The sequence below is a fragment of the Protopterus annectens genome, chromosome 14.part0 (assembly GCF_019279795.1).
Source record: "Protopterus annectens isolate FY-2018-M chromosome 14.part0, PAN1.0, whole genome shotgun sequence".
Lineage (NCBI taxonomy): Eukaryota > Metazoa > Chordata > Ceratodontiformes > Protopteridae > Protopterus > Protopterus annectens.
In genome coordinates, this window is record NC_056748.1 from 477,450,222 (window position 1) to 477,470,531 (window position 20,310).

At 45.5% G+C, this 20,310-nt stretch overlaps 1 protein-coding gene across 1 annotated transcript in view; it reads left to right on the forward strand.

Annotated features, from left to right (window-relative positions):
* Positions 1–20,310, forward strand: part of MMS19 (MMS19 homolog, cytosolic iron-sulfur assembly component) — a 2,295,919-nt gene that overhangs the window by 965,645 nt on the left and 1,309,964 nt on the right. The gene's annotated exons all lie outside the window — the stretch shown is intronic.

Consider the following 20,310-nt stretch of genomic DNA (forward strand, 5'->3'; position numbering starts at 1 on the left):
GGCACACGCATGGCCTCTACCTCTAGTTCCTTTACTGCTAACACAGAACAACTACAAGATCCTGCATCCAAACTTGAAAACACTGCAGCTAGCTGCTTGGAATATTACATAAAACAAAATAACCCAGATTTATCTCAGAGGGTTAAAGACATTATCCTGGAGGCTCGCAGACCCTCCACAAGGAAAACTTATTCAGCCAAATGGAAAATATACCTCATTTGGAGTGCAGCAAAAGGAGAAAATGTATCATTAGCAAACATAGCTAACATCCTGGAATATTTAGCAGAGCTTTTCCACAATGGCCTGTCTTACTCCTCCATTAAGATTCATGCATCAGCAATTTCAGCAGAATACAACATGGATCCACCAGTCTTCTCTCATCCTCTACTCAGGCAGTTTCTGAGAGGAATTAAGAATGTAAAGCCTCCAAGGAAGCCACCTTTGCCTACATGGGACCTTAACTTTGTGCTAGAAAAGTTAACACTTCCCCCTTTTGAACCAGCAGCAACAGCAGAATTACAGTTCTTATCTTGGAAAACTGCTTTCCTGCTTGCAATCACTTCAGCAAGAAGGGTTTCTGAATTACAGGCATTAATGGCAGTACAGCCCTTCCTTATCTTCCATCAGGATAGAGTGTCCTTGAGAACTAACCCTACTTTTATGCCAAAGGTGGTCTCCAGGGTATCATTGAACCAAGCAATCCACCTACCAACATTCTTCCCCAACCCACAGAACAGGGGGGGAAGACTACTACATACCTTGGATGTGCACAGGCAATTGCGCTACTATCTGGACAGAACCAAGAACAATAGAAAAACTGACCAGCTTCTGGTAGCATATGCAACAGGAATGGAAGGAAAAGCAATTTCAAAACAGACAATCTCAAAATGGATAGGAAATTGCATTAGATTTTGTTACTCTTTTCATGGAAAGACCACTACAGAAAACATCAGACCTCACTCCACAAGGGCTACAGCCACTACTACAGCTTTCTTACGAGGAGTGGCTACCAAAGACATTTTAGAGGCTGCTACTTGGAGCTCCGTGCATACATTTGCCAAGCATTATAATCTACCTTTATACTCCAGATCCCGAGCAGGTTTTGCCACTGCTGTTTTGCAAGGGATCTTAGCTACACCATAATCATCTTAGTGCCTCCTCCCCCAGTTTGGCTATGGTATTCTACCCATATGTTAGGACTGCAGATGCATCCTTGAAGGACATAGTACAGTTTTGTACCTACCATAAATGTAGATGTCCGAGAGGTATGCATCTGCAGTCAGGATTACCCACCCTCCTTCCCCTCTGTGGTACTCCTAGGGTATTTGCCCATCTTGTAGCTAGCTGGGGGAATCTATTATGGTGTATTTGTTTGCATATATGTATATACATGTTTATTTTTGTTTGCTCTCTACTGTTTGGAATAATTTGCATTTATCCAAATTTAGCCTTCCTAGAGGGCACCTGGCATCTGGCGCAAGAAACACTGAGGAAAATGGCGTCGGCTGATGCCTTTATACCCAATTGACAGCAGCTATGACGTCGGGTGAAGTGCAACATCAGCCGAGGCCAGACCCAGACTTTGGAATCCGGCCGACCGAAGGGCTGCCTGAGGCAGGACAAACCCATATGTTAGGACTGCAGATGCATACCTCTCGGACATCTACATTTATGGTAGGTACAAAACTGTACTTTGTCACCTTGTTTGACAGTCACATAATGTACAATGTTATGTTGTCTGTATCTCACCTTCGTTCTTGCTGTTTGGGTTCGGAGCCAACCTTCGGCTTCGACTCGGCCGTATACTATAGCTCGAGAACTTTTACTGCCTCGAGGCTAGCCCCTATCCAAGCATGCCTAGTGGTAGTTACCCAGATTTCGTTTGCCGCTTGCAGCGTTCAGATTGCGGATACTGGCTCAAGCTAAGTGTTTTCTCTTTATTATATTTTTCAAGAAAAATATTTGCTCTTATCTCATCTAACTTGTTAACAGAAGTTGTCCTTCGTATTTCTACCTTTCCCTATCCTGTCCGACTGACTTGCTTTGTTGTGGACTAACCAGTTCTCTCTGGCTCTTTCTCCTCTTCAAAACCCGTTTAACTTGGAGGGTTCTTCGTTTTTCTTGCCTTCCTTAATATCTATTAAGTTTAAGGAGTTGCCGTTTAAGTTGGAGGCTCTTCTTAGGTGGGGAGTAGCCATTTAACTTACAGGCTCTCCCCCCTTCTCTTCTTTCCTGTCTATAAAAAAAAAAAAAAAAAATCAGGATTTTTTTTGTCTGTATTTGCTAGTTTATCTTGTTAGTAGTGTGTTTTTTGTCTAGCTTTAGATAGCTGTTGAAAGATACTGCCAAGGAATCTAAACCTTCGGGTTTCAAAAAGTGTGATTCGTGCAGTCAAAAGATGTCCCTTACGGACAGGCACATGAGTTGCGTGTATTGTTTAGGGTCTGTTCACCTGCATGATTCGTGTTCTATTTGCCATGCATTTAGTTCACGAGTCGTGCAGGAGAGAAAGAACAAATTTATCTTAAGAAGGTTACTGAATGGGCCCCTTTGATGCTGCTATGGAGGGGACTCAGCCAGCGAAAAAAATGGAAAAACCATAGCGTTCATCCTCTTCAGCTCCGATTTGGGAACCGTCAAAAGAGAAGGACAAGTTACAAGCTAAGTCAGATCTGACTTTTGGTTCTGACAAGACATTCTTACCTACGGCTCCATCTGTTGTTTCGGAGTCAGTAAGGTCTCATAAGCAATCCAGGTCTCCAACCTTGGAACCGGTGTGGTCTGTTCCACAGTCTTCTTTATTAAAATTTGTCGCAGGCAGTCACTGGTCTTCAACCCATTCCTCTCGGTCATCCAGGAGCCTCTCGGGTGATGATGTGGAGAGGGTGGTGAAGAGGCTTCTTAGGACACCAGCATTAGCTAAAATAATTTCGGGCCCATCCCACATGGAAATGGTGCTGACAGCCCAACCAACACCTGTTTCGATTCCTCCTCTGAGTCCTCTTAGCTCGGAGCCGGAGTGTATGGAAGTAGTATTGGTGGAACCATCTGATGTCCTTCAAAGATGCATCTGCAGTCATAACATATGGGTTGTCCTGCCTCAGGCAGCCCTTCGGTCGGCCGGATTCCAAAGTCTGGGTCTGGCCTCGGCTGATGTCGCACTTTCCCCGATGTCAGAGCTTCTGGGGTATAAAGGCATCAGCCGACGCCATTTTCCTCAGTCTTTCTTGCCGCGCGGTGCCCGAAGCAGAAGCTGTTCGCAAGTGCCGGTCAGTCAGATCCAAAGATTTCAGCTACCGAAGACTTCGAAAAAAGCTAAGTACCCCGTTGGGGACTCTTTCTTGCCTCAGCCGATGTCAGACAAAGTAAATAATTGTTTAACTTGTGGGAAACAAATACCTCATAAGGATTTCCATTCTTACTGCCTTCCTTGCTTAGGCCCAGACCACGACGTATCAGCTTGTTTAGCCTGTGCCTCCTTCAACTGACGGACTCTTAGACGTCGGTCGGAGTTTGCAGAAGAGTTTTTCGGATCTGCTTTTGCATATAAAATGCCGTCGGAGACTCCGACTACGCATATGGCCAAAAAACGCAGGGAAAAGGACCGACACTCGCGTTCCGTGGTTTCGGCGGAAACCACGGTTAGGCCTACCGCGAGTGTCTCGGTTTCGGCTGAAACCGAGTCCTCGGTTCTTACTTCTACCGAAATCATACCTCCGACAACCGAGGCCAGAGAGGCCCCGGCTGAGTCGGCTTCAGAAATCCCTACTGAAGCTAGCGCACAAGAATTGTCCGACACCATTCCATTGGACATTTCTACACCTGCACGTGGGGCAGCTAGGCCCCCTGCTTCTATGTCTATTAAGGCCTTCTCCAGGGCTAAAGCTGCCAAAATTTCAAAAGCTTTACTTGCCAAATCTACTTCTCAGAGGCCTTCCTCAAGTTCTCAGATTCTCAGTCTTGCTGAGGACCTTATATCCTTGATTAGGGGTTCCCAACCTCATCCAGACAGGGCCTCCCAACCTCCACCTGACAAAAGGCCTAGGACTGAACCCTCTGAACCTCTCTCCTCTGACTACTCCTCGGATGGATCTGATTTGTCAGACCATCAGGAAGGGGACTATTCGCCTTATGAGGATTCAGATGCAGAAGACTCTATTCCTTCGGCCTCCCCTCCTGAAGAATTTTCTTTTGGGGAGACTTTGCACTCAATGAGGGAACACTTTCAATGGCAGGGTCAGGATTTTTCTGATTCTAGAAAAAGATTAAGGACATTTTTACATTTGCCCCAGCATAGACCCTTAGCCATACCATCTGTGTTAACTGTAATTGATGATGTTTATAATGATGTCAGTTCTGCCCCTGATTCTCTTCCCCCGGCCCCTGCCAAACCTGACAGATATTACAGGGTCCCGGATTCTCACTTCCACCTGTATAAAGCCCATGCTGCAGACCCAGAAACTATTTCTCAGGGCCCAAAAGGTGTTGCAGCTGCCACTGCCAAAAATCCCCTACCCTCTGAAAGAGAGAGTCAAGAGCATTAGAGAGCTGGGGTAAAAAGGTTTATACATCTGCTACTCTTTCTGCCAGGGCATTAAACTCTCAATTCCGTATGATACAGTCCCAAGAATATTTGTTAGATCAGCTGAATAAAAAGCTTTCTTCTCCTGAACCTTTACACCATAAATCCCTTCAGGATTTGGTACACAACTCTCAGCAGGTCAGTAATCATTTCTTAAAATGTGGCTATGATGCACTGGAGGCTTCATTTAGATCAGCTATGACTGGGGCAGTAATTCGTAGGCATGCCTGACTAAAAGAGCAATCCTTGCCAGACCATGTCAAGGCTAAACTCCTAGATGCTCCAATGGACAAACAAAGTTTGTTTGGCTCCCCTGCACAGGAGATTCTAAAGAAAGTGGAAGAAAAAGCAAAATCTGTGCAAACAGTAAAGGATTTTCTGCAGGTTCAACCTCCGAGGTTCAGCAGAAACTGGCCTTCAAAGAATTGGTCCTTTCCAGACACCTCCAGAGCACAGAGGGGCAGGAATAGACGCCCAAGAGGCAGAGGTCAGTCAAAGGGTGCCTACAGGGGTCGTCAGTGGCAGCCTGCCAACCAGAGGAGTAGTGCCACAGCTGCAACTACAACCACTTCCACAGGACAGACACAATGACTTGACTCTGATTCCGCCTACCAGGGAACAACTGGAAGCACCCTTGGGCGGAAAGCTGGCTTTATTCTCAAAAAACTGGCATTGCATTACAAAGGACACATGGACATTGCAAACAATAGACAAAGGATACAGGTTTCACTTCCACACTTTACCAAAAAGATGCGGAATGCCAAACCTTCCACCAAACCAGAAGCCAGAGGCTTTAAGACAAATCAACAATTTACTTCAGATGAAAGCAATAGAAAGGGTACCATCTATGGAACAAGGCCAAGGATTTTACTCCAGACTATTCCTTGTACCAAGAAAAGAAAACCAATGGAGGCCTATTCTCGACTTGTCCGCACTGAACACATATCTCATTGTGCCAAAATTCAAAATGCTGACCCTACAGCAACTTCTTCCCATGTTGGGCAAGGAGTCTTGGCTGGTGACTCTAGATCTCAAGGGGGCATACCTGCACGTCCCTATCTGACCAGATTGCAGAAGACACCTCAGATTTCTTGCAGGATCAGAGCATTATCAATTCTCAGCATTGCCCTTTGGCTTATCTACTGCGCCCAGAGTATTCACGAAATGCCTGGCATCAGTAATTGCACATTGCAGGCTTCAGGGAATTCAAATCTACCCATACCTGGACGACTGCCTAATACAAGCGGACAACAAGACAAAATTGATAAAGGATTTGGCCTATGTCATACACCTGTTACAGGCCTTGGGATACACAGTCAACATCCAAAAGTCAAGACTAGTGCCATCCCAAAGGATAACCTTTTTGGGTGCAGATCTGGACACAATAACTCAGATGGCTTTTCTCACAGAAGAAAAACAAAAGCAACTTCCAGATTACTTCATGACTTTGACAAGACAAGCTCAGCTTACTGCAAGGAAAGTCCTGCAGGCCCTGGGTTACATGGCATCCTGCATAATCTTGATCCCACATGCCAGGCTGCATATGAGGAAATTACAATGGTACCTAAGGAATGTATGGTCTCAGCACAGGCACAGTCTAGAAACCATGATATACCAATCATTCCATGCCTTCAAAAGGAATTCCTGTGGTGGGCTCAGGCCTGCCAGTCCATCAGAGGGTTGCCTTTCAAAAAACCACAACCAAGGCAGACCACCACTGCGGATGCCTCAGACCTAGGATGGGGAGCACACATGGAGGACAAATGTATCCAAGGCCTATGGTCTCAAGACCAGCTAAACTTGCACATAAACCAAAAGGAGATGCTGGCAGTGAAGCATGCAATCGAGGCATTCAAATCATTCCTCCAGCAAGGACATCTGCTGATATGGACAGACAACACCACGGTCATGTGGTACATAAACAAACAGGGAGGCACGCATTCCTACCCTCTATGCCGGATGGCAATGGATCTGTGGAACCTAGGCCTGAATCTCAATATCCAGCTGCAGGCCAAATTCGTACCAGGAAAAGAGAATTCACTAGCAGACAGCTTAAGCAGAACTACCACGGATGCTCACGTATGGATGCTGCATCCAGACACCTTCAAACTCATAACAAAGAAATGGGGAATGCCAGAGATAGACCTGTTCGCCTCCCCACTCAATCACCAACTGAAGAAATTCTGCTCAAGGACATACCACCCACAAGCCTGGAGGGTGGACTCTCTCTCTTTCAGCTGGAGTGCCCTAACAGTGTATGCATTCCCACCTCTCCCATTGATGTACAAAGTTCTACTGAAGATCAGGGAGGAACAGCCAAAGGTGATACTAATAGCTCCGGACTGGCCAAGGCAACACTGGTATCCGCTACTGAGAAGCATGTCTCGGGCGAACTCATGGCCTCTACCCCTATGGCCTCTTCTTCTAACGCAGAACAATTTCAAGACCCTGCATCCAAACTTGAAAACACTGCAGCTAACTGCCTGGAAAATTGCTTAAAACCAAACCAAACTGTCTTATCTCAGAGGGTCAAGGACATTATCCTGGAGGCTCGCAGACCCTCCACAAGGAAGACATACTCAGCTAAATGAAAGAGATTCCTCATTTGGAGCACATCAAAGGGTACATAGGTCACAGTGGCAAACCTAGCACACATCCTAGAATACTTAGCAGAATTGTTCCACAATGGCCTGTCCTACTCTTCCATTAAGATTCATGCTACAGCAATTTCAGCAGAATACAATATGGATCCTCCTATCTTCTCTCACCCTCTTCTCAGACAATTTTTAAGAGGGATCAAAAATGTAAAACCTCCAAGGAGACCCCCTCTGCCGGCATGGGATCTCAATTTTGTGCTGGAAAAATTTACACTACCTCCTTTTGAACCAGCAGCATCAGCAGACTTACAGTTCTTATCTTGGAAAACTGCCTTCCTTCTGGCAATCACTTCAGCAAGAAGAGTATCCGAGTTACAGGCATTAATGGCAGTGCAGCCTTTCCTTATTTTTCACCAGGATAGAGTGTCTCTGAGAACCAATCCTACCTTCATGCCAAAGGTGGTATCCAGGGTATCCTTGAACCAAGCTATTCATTTGCCTACGTTCTTCCCTAACCCACAGAACAAGGGGGAAAAACTATTGCACACCTTGGATGTACACAGACAATTACGCTACTATCTGGACAGAACTAAAACCAGCAGAAAAACTGACCAACTTTTTGTAGCATATGCAACTGGGTTGCAAGGAAAAGCAATTTCCAAACAGACATTTTCAAAATGGATAGGAAATTGCATTCGCTTTTGCTACTCTTTTCATGGAAAGACAGCTCCTGAAAATATCAGGCCTCATTCCACAAGAGCCACAGCCACCACTACAGCTTTCCTACGAGGGGTGGCTACCAAGGACATTTTAGAAGCTACTACTTGGAGCTCCGTGCATACATTTGCCAAGCATTACAATCTACCTTTATACTCCCGATCCCGAGCAGGCTTTGCAACTGCAGTTTTACAGGGGATCTTAACTACACCATCCTTAGCTTAGTACCTCCTCCCCCAGTTTGGCTATGGTATTCTACCCATATGTTATGACTGCAGATGCATCCTTGAAGGACATAGTACAGTTTTGTACCTACCATAAATGTAGATGTCCGATAGGTATGCATCTGCAGTCAGGATTACCCACCCTACTTCCCCTCTGTGGTATTCCTAGGGTGCTTACCCCTCTTTCATCTAGCTGGGGGAATCTATTATGGTGTATTTGTTTGTTTGTATATATGTATATATATTGGTTGCTACTGTTTGGAACCTTCAACATTTATCCAAATTTAGCCTTCCTAGAGGGCACCTGGCATCTGGGGCAAGAAACACTGAGGAAAATGGCATTGGCTGATGCCTTTATACCCCAGAAGCTCTGACGTCGGGGAAAGTGCGACATCAGCCGAGGCCAGACCCAGACTTTGGAATCCGGCTGACCGAAGGGCTGCCTGAGGCAGGACAACCCATATGTTATGACTGCAGATGCATACCTATCGGACATCTACATTTATGGTAGGTACAAAACTGTACTTTCCGGTAACCTCCGGTCTTTCAGTTCCGACTACCACTCCGATCTCCACAATATACCCTTCTATCGACTCTCCCTCATCGGCTCTGAGGGGGGGAGCGGCATCAGACCCTTGTCCGACCCTACTCTCCCTCTCGGAACTTCAGCGCAGTTCAGCTCGGCTCCTACATCAGCCTCGGAGTCATCGCCCTCGGTTCGGAGGCGGTCTCTGGCTTCTTCAGAGCCGGAGACTCTTTCAGGTCGGGACCGCAATGCCTTTGAGATGATGAGGAGCGTGCTGTCAGCTGCAACAGCTCCACCCTCAGCTTCATTGCCTCCTTTGCCTTCGGTGCCGATGTCTTCCTCTGAACCTCCCCTCCGCCCCAAGAGTAGGGGAACCCATGCTCCAAGATGCCCCATTGGGTGATCCCACTTCTTCCGAATCCTCCCCTAAACATCCCTCAGAGGAGGTCCCTCAGAAGAGGACTTGCAAGAGGAAGCATGTGGACTCCCCTAAGTCCTTGACATCAGACACAGACTTGGATGACTCAGAAGGGTCCCCACGTTCCCCCTCTGAAGATGTCTCCTTTTCAGACATCTTAGAAATCCTTAGAGAGGTGACTGGAAGTCCCTTGCCCCTTCTGAAGATGAGTCAGTGTACCTGGTTGCATTCAGTTCCTGACCCTCCACCTCTTGGGTATCTCCTCCTTTCTACCCACTGTTGCACATAGTGTGTCAGAAGGCTTGGAGCTCTCCAGACAGGATAGAACCAGTTCCGCAGAGGCCCGATAAATTCATTACATCCCCTGAAGACAGAGCCACCTTATCTAAAGTTGTTCCCATTGATGATATGGTGGTGGCAGCAGCCACCAAGAAGGAATTAGCGGAAACTTCATCTGTCCATCCGCTGAATAAAGAGTCTCATACAATGGACAGATACAGGAAGCATATGTTTTCTTCAGTGACCTTTACACTCAGGCCATTGAACTATTTGTCACACTTTACAAGGCTTCAAAGGGATCTCCTGAAAGAATTAGGAGATACCTTACAGGATCCTACAGCTATGGGCACCTAGGACAAGGCGGCTTCTCAGCTTGCGACCTTGACTTTGGTGGTTAACTCCTCCATGCGGCTAATTTCTTACGCAGCCGATGGGGTGAGCAGGGTGGCAGGCACAGGAGTGGCCTTATGCAGACATTCCTGGATGCGCCTTTGTTATTTTGCAGAGCCTTTCAAGTCTTCCTTTACCAACTCCCCCTTTGATGGCTTGTCCTTATTCGGGCCTCAGGTAAAAGAGACGCTTACCAGGTGTGAACAGGATGCAAAACTCTCTCTGCCATGGCAGCATGTTTTTCTGCTCCATCTAGGCCCTATCCTAAGGGTCAGAAGAGCGGAAAGATGTGGTTCCGAAAATCCATAGATTCATAGGTTCATAGATTAGTACTTGGCTAATTGCCCTTGTGGGCCAATTTAAGCCTTGCTATTTACCCCCTGTGAGAATCAAACCCTGTACCTTTTGTCTGTAAGGCAAACACCTTAACCATTATGTTAACCTCCACAGGGAGCATCACCTGATACAAGTGATGATTTTTCCCCCAGGGGCGGAGGGGGAAATAACGGAAGACATCGGTCTCGCTGCAAGGGGGGTCTGCAGAATCAGGATGACCGATACCTTCTCTGGCAGGCCCTTCAAGTGATCCTGAAGGGAGGCCCGACTGTCCTACTCCAGAGACAGTTGGGGAGAGATTATCCTTCTACCCAAAAGCCTGGCAGATAATCACAGAAGATACATGGGTACTATCGATAATATCCGGAGGTTACAATATCCCATTCTCCCAACTTCCCCTGTCAATAAGACAACACACTATCCTAGATGTTCCACCCACTCTTCGGGATCAAGCAAACCTAGAGGTTCAAAGGTTGCTAAGAAAGAGTCATCCAGGAAGTCCCCGCAGACCAAATCAGATCCGGAACTTACTCAAGGTTCTTTTTAGTTTAAAAAAAAACAGGGACTGGAGACCCATATTCAGTCTCAGCAGGCTAAACAAATCAGTCAAGAAAACAAAGTTTCGGATGGTAACACTGCAGTCCATTCTTCCCTTTCTGGGACAGGACAATTGGATGTGCTTTATCGATCTCCAGGATGCATACTACCACATAAAAATGGACAGACAGTCAAGGAGATATCTATGCTTCTGGCTGGGAGTCCGTCACTATCAGTTCAGAGCGCTGCCCTTTGGTTTCATCATAGCCCCCAGTGTGTTCGCCAAATGCATGGCAGTGGTTACGGTTCACCTGAGGCGTCTAGGATTCCGTGTGTTTCCATATCTCGACGACTGGCTCCTTACTGCCACCACCGAGCATCAGCTAATCAGGGCAAGGGGGAATCCACAATTCACTTTTGTTCTCAACTAGGGATCACCATAAACTACGAAAAGTCTGCCTTGTTGCCCTGTCAGTATATTACCTTTATAGGGGCAGATTTCGACACAAAGGCTATGATAGCAAAGCTGCCTCAAGAAAAAGTATTAACGATCCATCGCCAAGTTGCAATGCTATTGACAAAAAAGAGAGTTCAGGCAAGATTTATCCTCAAGGTCCTGGGTTCTATGACAACGACAATCACTCTGGTCCCTATGGCTCACTTCCACATGAAAATTGTGCAGTGGCTCCTTTTTGCACAATGATCATTCCAGGATTTACCCATGTTACATCAGATTCTGATCACGGAATCCTGCAAAAAGGATCTGGAGTGGTGGCTTCACTCCCCTATGGTAACAGTAGGCAGGCCGTTTCTACCCCCCTCCCCAACCTGTAGCCACAGTGACCACGAACACTTCCCAGATAGGGTTGGGGGGACATTATCTGGGGCAGACTGTTTAAAGGACTTGGCAGGAACACGAGTACCACTTGCACATCGATGTCCTGGAGATGAGAATGGTGCTTCTGGCATTGCAAGCACTTCAGGACTCTCTACCTACAGGGACTATAACAATTCAGACAGACAGTATGTCAGTAGTATGGTACATCAACAAACAGGGTGGAACCAGGTCTTACCCCTTGTGTTGAGAGGCTCTACAAGTTTGGCAATGGACAATGTCTTCCCAACGCTTTCTGGCTGCAACGCACATCCCAGGCAAATCCAACATGATAGCGGACAAGCTCAGCCGGGCTATTCTGATGTCTCACGAGTGGACCCTGAAGCAGGAAGTTGCAGAGTTGATTTTTTGCAAATGGGGCCAGCCATGCTGCGATCTGTTTGCCACCCCCTTCAACAAGAAAAGCAGCAGCTACTTTGCCCTAGTTCCACCACAGGGGCAGTCACCCAGGGATGCACTTGTTCATGATTGACTCCCAGGACTGCTTTCCACCTTTTCCCCTGATACCCAAGGTTCTTCAGAAAGCACAATTGTTGGGTTGCAAGTTAATCCTCATTGTCCCTTACTGGCCTTGTCAGATATGATTCCCATTCCTTTGGCCTCACCTGCAGAGGGGGGGAGCCTTGGATCCTGGACCCAGCGTCAGATCTCTTGATTCATCAGTCGGGGGCTCTCCATCCTTCCATTCAAACTCTCAAGCTGACAGCTTGGTTTCTCCACTTCTGGTCTTAGCAAGGGCTGCCCAGTGTTTCTCCAGTGGTTCAGCACATTTTGATTTCCTCCCATAAGCCCACTACGAGGAAATTTTATGCTAGTAAATGGAAGAGGCTCTCTTGTTGGGCAGGCAAAAATCAGGTTGATCCTTTTACTGCACCCATTTCAAAGATTCACAAATTTCTTACTGAAACTTTTGAGCTAGGAGCAGCTGCAGCTACTATCCAGGTTCAGCTAGCTGCCTTTTCTAATTTCCATATAGGAGAAATGGGGTCCAATATTGTGTCCCATAGGCTATGTAAGGCATTCCTAAGAGGTGCTACCCTCTTAAGACCTCCAATAAGAGAACCCCCCCCCCCCCGGGATCTAAATTTAGTTTTAGACTCTCTGATTCTCTCCCCCCCCCCCTTGAACCAGTTGTTTCTTGTCCACTCAAATTTCTGACTGGAAGACCTTTTTCTTGGTTGCAATTACCTCAGCTAGAAGGGTTTCAGAATTACAGGCCTTATCTATTCATCTCCCGTACTTGATTTTCCATATAGATTGGGTTTCTCTCACAACCAGCCCCTCTTTCTTACCCAAGGTATGTTCTGACTACAATTTGAATCAATCCATTGAGCTTCCTGTTTTCTTCCCCAATCATGGCAACAAGGCATAGTATAAGCTTCATCAGTTGGACATTCATAGACAGTTACGTTTCTATTTACACAGGACCAAGGACTTTAGAAAATCTGACCAATTGTTCATATCCTTTGTGGACAATAAAAAAGGTTGCGTAGTCTCAAGTGGCTTTCAGACACTATAAAACATGTCTACGATTTGTGTAAACAAAAACTTCCAGGGAAAATTAAAGGACACTCAACAAGAGCCTTGGCTACCTCTATTGCTTTTCAAGCCAGACTGCCTTTGGATTCAATCTGTGTGGCAGGTACATGGGCTTATCCTCATACCTTTATCACTCATTGCAAAGTAGATGTGGCCTCCTGGAACAGGGCATCCTTTGGTAACATGGTCCTGAAGAGTTTTTTCCAGTGAGCCACCCAAGAATCAGGTGCTGGGGACACTGTCCCAAACAGCAAGAATGAAGGCGAGATACGGACAATGTAACATAAAGAAGTTATGTACTCACCATAACATTCCATGTTTGTTGTCCTTGATCTCGCCTTCCTTCTTGCATCCCCCCACCTTCCCCCTTCCTGGAGGATCAAGAGGAATTCCTTGTTTTTTTTTTTTTTTTATTTTTATTATACTGGCTGAGTTTCCTTTTTACCATACCTTTTGGTTAGTCCTAGTCTCCCGTTTTTACTCTTGCGGATGGTTTGCACCTTTATACATAGGTGTCCTCTGATATGTTAGAGTATACCTTTTTCTAATTGTATGGTCTAGTACTGGGTTATCACAAATGAGATCTGGGTAACTACCGCTAGGCATGCTGAGATAGGGGCTAGCCTCGAGCCAGTAAAAGCTCTCGAGCTATAGTGTATGGCCGAGTCGTTTCCGACGGTCGGCTCCGAACCTAAACAGCAAGAAGGAAGGCGAGAACAAGGACAACAAACATGGAACATTATGGTGGATACATTACTTCTTTTTTTCACTGTGCAGTCTGTACTGTATCATGTTATGTGATTAGTGTTCCTGCTACAACTGCCTTCCATTTACATGGCCTCATCTGCTGTATATTACGATGTTTCACCTGTCCTCTTTCCCTGTGTTCATTCCTACAATTCATCTGTGGGTCCCCATTCAATACACACACTTCCCCTGACTGTTTATTTTAAATGGCAGTCCATGTACCATTACAGATCATTACACAACTTTTGTTCAGAATGCCTGAAATGGTATTTCATAATACTCTGCACTGTATACACTGTCCTGTAATGTGTTTTGACTATATACATTACTATAATATTAACCCTGGTAAACATTGTGGCATTGCGCGCAATCCCACTGACCTAGTTTGTCAGTAGGTAAACAGGTCTATCTGTATGTCTGCTGCTGTCCATGTTGCTTTACACAGTTTCCTGCCAGCCACAAAATCTGACTTGTTTATGTTTAAATGCAGTGCATGGCATGAATATGTAATTAGCGTGAAGTCTACATAGAGTTTATTGAATCCCAGCATTTGTTTAAGCTGGTGGACCACCGGAGTGTTTTGTTTCTTAAATTTCACTATTGTGTTTGGCTCTGATAGGTATGGCTAAGCCTGGGTGCTTATGTAGGTGGGAGTAGACTTCCCTTGCCATGTTACATATTTTATTCTGACCCAAGTTTTTGCTGAACTGATTTTGAAATACCTGTTGTTCCATTTTTATTGACTGTAATTTGTGATACAAGTACATAGATTTGAGCTCTATGTATTAGATGTTGATGTTTTAATGAGATAGCTGGTATCATATCCATCCTTTCAGTAAGAGGATGAATTCCTTAGTAGACATGGCTGGCAGTTGTGATGCAGTAACACAAGCATTGTTCTCATATAGCAGTGAGAGATTGCCCCCTAAGAACTCTGTAGTGGTTGTACTATGTGAGTACTGCATTACCAGATGGACTATGCATTTTAGATTGAGGTGAATACTCTGTGTTATAAAGAACTTTAAGCTACTTATTAGTATTTTGTTTTGAATGTATGCTTTCCCTCACTATTTGATGTTCATCATGTTTCACTGTTGCAGTCATTACACTTGGGTTATCCTGCTGGCAGGCTACCCGCAGTCGGCCTGAATTCCAAAGTCCTGGTCTGGCATTGGTTGCTGTTGCCTCTTCCCTAACGTCAGAGTGCCAGGGGTATAAAAGATGCAGCCAACGCCATTTTCATCTGTCTTTCTTGCCGCGCGGTGCCCGAAGCAAAAGCAGTTCGCAAGTGCCGGTAGGCCGACTCCTGAGATTTTCGAAACTGAATTTCAGATCCAAAGTCTTCTATAAAGCTAAGTACCCTGTTGGGGAAACTTTTTTCTTGCTCCAGACCGATGTCAGAAAAAGTTAACAATTGTATTTCTTGTGGGAAGCAAATACCTCATAAGGATTTTCATTCTTACTGTATTCCTTGCCTAGGCCCTGACCACGACGCTGCTAGTTGTCGGTTTTGTGCTAGATTTAACCAACGCACTATTAAGTGTCGGTACGATTTTGCTTTTCATTACTTTGGCCGAAGGTTTAACTACATAATGCTGTCGGAACAGCCGACGACTGGAGTTCATAAAAAGCGCAAGGAAAAAGAAAATGACAGGCATCCAAGGTCCAAAACCGACTACGAAGCCTCTTCTAGACCAGTCGCCGGTTCCCAGTGAGGCGCTTTCGCAGCCCCTGACACCCGCTACCTCAGAGCCACAGGCTGCCTCCGACTCCCAAGTGGAGACAACTAGGCCTCTGGATACTCAAGGTATTGGGCCTTCGGAAACTAATCCCTCAGATGGGTCCAGAGCTGCTGAGCGGGCATCGGCTTCTGAGGGTGTTTTCAGACCTACACAGCTTTATATCAAGCCAACTTCAGCTTCCAAGACAAAGTCTAAAACAGTTTTAAAGACAAGAAAACAAGTACAGCATTCTCCAGGACAGACTGCCATGCCTAAGAAACAGATGCTCAAAATGGCCGAAGACCTGATCAGGGGTTCCCCTCCCCCTCCTGATAAGAGGCCTAGGCAAGACACTGAATATGATTCCTCTGATCAGGTTTCTATTTCCTCTGATTCCTCTTCAGAACAGGGATACTCTATTCCTCCCTATGAGGATTCTGATGCTGAAAATTCTATTCCTTCAGCTTCTCCTCCTGCGGATTACTCATTTGGGGAAACCCTGCATACCATGAGGGAGCATTTCCACTGGGAGAGCCAAGATTACTCAGATTCTAAGAAAAGGCTCAGAGACTTTCTTTTACTACCTCAGCACAAACCTCTTGCTATTCCACCTGTTCTAGACATTGTAGATGATGTATTTTCAAAGTCAGACCTGTCTCCCGACTCTTTACCTCCTGCACCTGTTAAGCCAGACAGATACTACAGGGTACCAGATTCACATAAATTTCTATATAAAAACCCTGCTGCTGACCCAGAAACTATTTCTCAGGGTCCCAAAGGGGTCAAGGCTGCTACTGCAAAAAACCCTGTCCCCTCAGATAGACATTCTAGGGCTCTGGACAGATGGGAAAAAAAGTTTACACTTTTGCCACCTTAGCTGTAAGTGCTTTAAATTGTCAGTTTCATATGCTTAAATATCAGCAATACTTAATGTCTCTGCTAAACAGAAAATGTTGACAAATTCTGAATGTTCTGAGAATAACGAAATGCAGGATTTATTGCATGCAGCTGAACAAGTGGGAAAACGTACTTTGCAATGTGGTTATGATTCACTGGAGGCCTCTTGCAGGGCCGCTGTAACAGCTTCTGTCATTAGACGGCATGCTTGGTTAAACAAACAGACTCTGCCTGATCATGTTAAAGCAAAATGATTGGATGCTCCATTACAGCATGATACTTTGTTTGTTGTTAAGGCAGAAGAGATGTTGAAGAAAATGGAGGATAAAGCTAAATCTATGCAGACAGTAAAGTATTTCTTACAGGTACAGCCACCCAGATTTAGCGGGAACTGGCCTTCTAAGAATTGGACCTCTCCCGTGTCAGACAGGCCACAAAAAGGCAGATACAGATGCCCGAGAGGCAGACAACAGCCCCAGGGCTCATACAGGCCCAAACAATGGGGTGCTTCTACCTCCAAAAGCGGAAAAGACAAATCACAGCCATATAGGAAACAGTTCCAATGACTTCCCTCTGCTAATGCCAAGCATTTATCTTTTGGCAGCACCCTTAGGGGGAAAACTAGCACTTTTTTCACAAAATTGGCACATGATCACCCAGGACAAATGGGTCTTAAATGTAGTTTCTCAGGGCTACAGGTTCCACCTTCACACTCTTCCAAATGCAAAAGGTATGCCAGACCTGCCACACAATCAAACAAGTTTCATCTCTCATGGACATGAGGGGCTATTCAGCCAGTGCCTTAACAAGAGCAGGGACAAGGATTTTACTCAAGACTTTTCTTAGTACCAAGAAAGGATAAAGCATGGAGACCAATTCTGGATCTGTCTATTCTAAATACTTTTCTGGACGTTCCGAAATTCAAAATGTTGACTCTGCAGCAGCTTCTGCCCATGCTGGGCAAGAAGGCTTGGCTTGTAACTTTGGACCTCAAAGAGACATACCTGCATGTCCCAATCAGACAATCTTGCAGAAGATACCTCAGATTTATAGCTGGCTCAATGCGCTACCAATTCTCTGCACTGCCCTTTGGCTTATCTACTGTGCCCAGGGTCTTCACAAAATGCCTGGTACCAGTAATTGCATTTTGCAGACAAAGAGGAATTCAAATATATCCCTACTTGGACAACTGCCTTATTCAAGCAGAGACCAAAGTAATTATACTAAAGCATCTGGCGTTTGTAAAGATTACTAATTTGCCTAGGGTACACAGTTAACAAAAAGAAATCAAAACTAGTACCCTTTCAAGGGATAATATTCCTGGGTGCAAGCTTAAATACAACTGCCCAGATGGCTTATCTCACACCAGACAAACAAAGGCAACTGACTTTATTTTGAAAGCATGGCAAGAAAGACCCAGTTATCTGCAAGAAAAATTCTGCAGGCTCTGGGCTACATAGCCTCCTGCATTCTGCTAATTCCATATGCAAGACTGCATATGAGGAAACTACAATGGTATCTAAAAAGTGTTTGGACTCAACATTGCCACAGCCTGGAATCAATAATTTCACTCATTCCCTGCCCGACAACAGGAGTTTCGATGGTGGGCACAGGCCTGTCACCACAACAAGGGACAGCCATTCACTTTACCCACAGCCAGGCAAACACTAACAACAGATGCTTCAGATTATGCCTGGGGGGCGCCCACATGGTAGGAAAATGTATTCAGGGCACATGGTCCCCAAGCCAAAGGCATCTTCACATCAATCAAAAAGAGATGCTAGCTGTACAAAATGCCCTGACAGCCTTCAAGGACCTACTTCATCCAGGACAACTGCTGATAAAGACGGACAACACCACAGTCATGTGGTACATAAACAAGCAGGGGGGCACACATTCCTACCCCCTCTGCAGACAAGTCATGATTTTGTGGAACACAACATTGACTTACCAAGTATACCTGCAAGCACAATTCCTGCCAGGAAAAACAAATGCACTGGCAGACGAACTAAGCAGAAACCTCATGGACCCTCACGAATGGAAACTAGATCCACAAATCTTCAGCATGATAACAAGGAAATGGGGATGCCCAGACATAGATCTTTTTGCCTCCCCTCACAACTGCCAACTTCAAAGATTCTGCACAAGGACTTATCACAAACAAGCATGGAAAGTGGATGCTTTGTCATTCAGCTGGAACAACCTTACAGTACATGCCTTTCCTCCACTGCCTCTCCTCCCCAAGGTACTCCTAAATGTCAGACAAGAGAAGCCACAAATGATACTGATTGCCCCGGATTGGCCTCGCCAGCACTGGTACCCAATCCTAAGGAGCTTGTCTCAAGGCCCTGCCTGGGCATTGCCTCAAATTCCTCATTTACTGACCCAGCAAAACAATCAGATCCTGCACAGCCATCTCAGAATCCTAAATCTAGCTGCATGGCAGATGGTGTAACCATTCAGAATACACCTCTCTCTAAAGTGGTTATGGATGTTATTTTGGAGGCAAGGAGGCCCAGCACCAGGAAATCTTATGCAGAAAAAATGGAAGAGATTCTTTGCTTTGAACCAGGCACAAGAAATTGACACGCTTGTACCAAATATTCCTCAGATTTTACAATAGCTGACTGAGAAGCTGGACAAAGTCCTATCCTTCTCATCAATTAAGATCCATGCCATTTCAGCTCATTACAATACAGAACCACCAATTTTTTTCACATCCATTGCTTAGGCAGTCCCTCAGGGGGATCAAAAACATAAGACCCCCAAGGAGAGCACCAATACCTGCATGGGACCTCAATTTTGTCTTGGAAAAACTCACACTGTCTCCTTTTGAGCCAGCCAATACAGCGGAGATAAAATTCTTATCATGGAAAACAGCTCTGCTCCTAGCAATAACTTCAGCAAGAAGAGTCTCAGAGCTACAGGCATTAATGGCTGTGGAACCTTTTATTATCTTCCATCTGGACAGGGTTTCTCTAAGGACAAACCCAACATTTATGCCTAAGGTTGTGTCCAGTGTGGCTCTTAACCAAACCATTCATTTGCCTACTTTTTATCCAAACCCACAGAATAAAGGGGAGAGACTTCTGCATTCTTTGGACATACACAGACAGCTACGCTTCTACTTGGACAAAACTAAAGCTTTCATAAAGACTGAGCAACTTTTAGTGGCATGTGCTGCAGGATCACAAGGAAAGGGCTATCTCAAAGCAGACTATTTCAAAATGGATAGGACACTGCATTCGTTTCTGCTATTCACAACATGGCAAATCAGTGCCTAAGGGCATTAGACCACATTCTACCAGGGCAGCAGCCTTCCTCAGAGGAGTACCAACCAAGGATATTTTGGAGGCTGCAACTTGGACTTCAGTGCACACTTTTACTAAGCACTACCACTTACCTCTTTACTCTAAATCCAGAGCAAGCTTTGCCACTGCAGTTCTGCAGGACCTTATAGCCACTCCTAATTCTATTTAGACCCAGCTGCCCTACCTCAGCTTTGGGATTCAACCAAAGTGTAATGACTGCAACAGTAAAACACGATGAACATAGTACAGTTGTGTACCTACCATAAATGTAGATGTTCGAGTGTATTCACTGTTGCAGTCCAGGTTACCCACCCAACATATACCACCTTCTTTGCTGGGACTTATCTGTACTTCTCTGTCCTATACAACATATGTGGTGTATTTTCTTGTAGATGAAGGTATTGTTTATGTTAGTGCATGCTTTTATAAGCAATGTTTTTTTAGCCTACCCTTTTGGTGGCACCTGACATTTGGGGCAAGAAAAACTGAAGAAAATGGCGTCGGCTGCATCTTTTATACCCCTGGTGCTCTGACGTTAGGGAAGAGGCGACAGCAACCAACACCGGACCAGGACTTTGGAATTCAGGCCGACTG